Source organism: Nestor notabilis, unplaced genomic scaffold (genome assembly GCF_000696875.1).
Source record: "Nestor notabilis isolate BGI_N333 unplaced genomic scaffold, ASM69687v1 scaffold11539, whole genome shotgun sequence".
Taxonomy (NCBI): domain Eukaryota; kingdom Metazoa; phylum Chordata; class Aves; order Psittaciformes; family Psittacidae; genus Nestor; species Nestor notabilis.
In genome coordinates this window covers 15,230-16,755 of record NW_009942417.1, presented here as the reverse complement: position 1 = coordinate 16,755, position 1,526 = coordinate 15,230, and positions in this window count along the sequence as shown.

Here is a 1,526-nt window from a genome sequence, read left to right as displayed (position 1 = left end):
CAGTGCTGGGGAATGGTTGGACTGGGTGATCCTGAAGCACTTTTCCACCCAGGCTGGTTCTGTGTTTCCCATTGCAAGGGCTGGTGGAACAGCCCGGCGCGAGTTGTCTGTCACAGGGTGTTACTGCTCCTGTGAAACAGGCCCCCCAAAGACATCACATATCAAGGTGTCCGTTTGCTTCAAAGGGAAAATGCGCTTGGTAAGGATGGAGACTTGTGCCCTTATGCCTTGCATTTAACTGGTTAAACTATCAGGAGAGTGCTGTGGCTAAAGAAGCCTACAGACCCTGAATGCTCCTGTAAAAAGGATTCTGGAAGTTCAGGCAAATAAAGCTTACCAAAACCAGATAAAACATGACTTAGCATTGCGTTACCCTTTGGCGAGAAAGTCTTGCACTGCAAAAGTTCTTTTCATCTGGGAGATAACGGTACAGTATCTGGACTGGAACATAAAGCTGTCCTTTATTTCGATCCTCAATTTAAGTGAGAGCAGTTAACCCATGACAAACGTTGTTATGGGGACACAATGAATTCCTACATTGTGAATCTTTCAAATAAGACTGGACCCTCAGGTGCGCACAGCACAACTCTCCTCTCTGGGCAGCAGTTACAACCCTCATGAACTGCTCAGCCTTGACTCTGGCTGTTTGAGGACACGGCTCCTTTCCTGTCCAACCGGAATCATGTCTGACTGGCAGGTGTGTGGGCACGATTCCCCCGTCCTGGTGCCAGGTTTGCTGGACACCAAACTGCCAGCAAGCCAGCACTGTGCCATGCAGCAAAGACCAGTGGCATCAGGGCTGCACTAGGGAAAACCCTGCCAGAGGCTCGAGGGGACTGATCCTTCCTCTGCTCGGCAGCAGGGAGGCACATCTGGAGTGTTGGATCCAGTGCTGGGCTCTCCCAGACAAGACAGAGATGGGCTTACTGGAGAGAGTCCATTGGAGGGCCACCAAGGTGCTGAAGGGATTGGAGCAATTCTTCCAGTGCCTAAAGGGGGCCTTACAGGGAAGCTGGAGAGGGGCTTTGGACAAGGGCCTGTAGGGATGGGATGAAGAGTAACAGCTTCCAATTGGAAGAGGGAAGAGTTGGATGAGATATTGGCAGAAGTCATTCCCTGTGAGGGTGCTGAGGCGCTGGCACAGGGTGCCCAGAGAAGCTGTGTCTGCCCCATCCCTGGCAGTGTTCAAGGCCAGGTTGGACACAGGGGCTTGGAGGAACCTGCTCCAGGGGAAAGTGTCCCTGCCCATGGCAGGGGTTGGAGCTGGATGAGCTTTAAGGTCCCTTCCAACACAAACCATTCCATGATTCTATGAATCTAAATCCAACTAATCCAGTCAGGTGGATGACCCCACTTGCAGCACTGTGTGCAGGTCTGGTGTCCTCAACATAAGAAGGACATGGATTGTTGGAGCAAGTCCAGAGGAGGCCACAAGGATGATTAGGGGCTGGAGCACCTCCCGTATGAAGACAGGCTGAGAACACTGGGGCTGTTCAGCCTGGAGAAGAGAAGCTGCTGGAGACCTC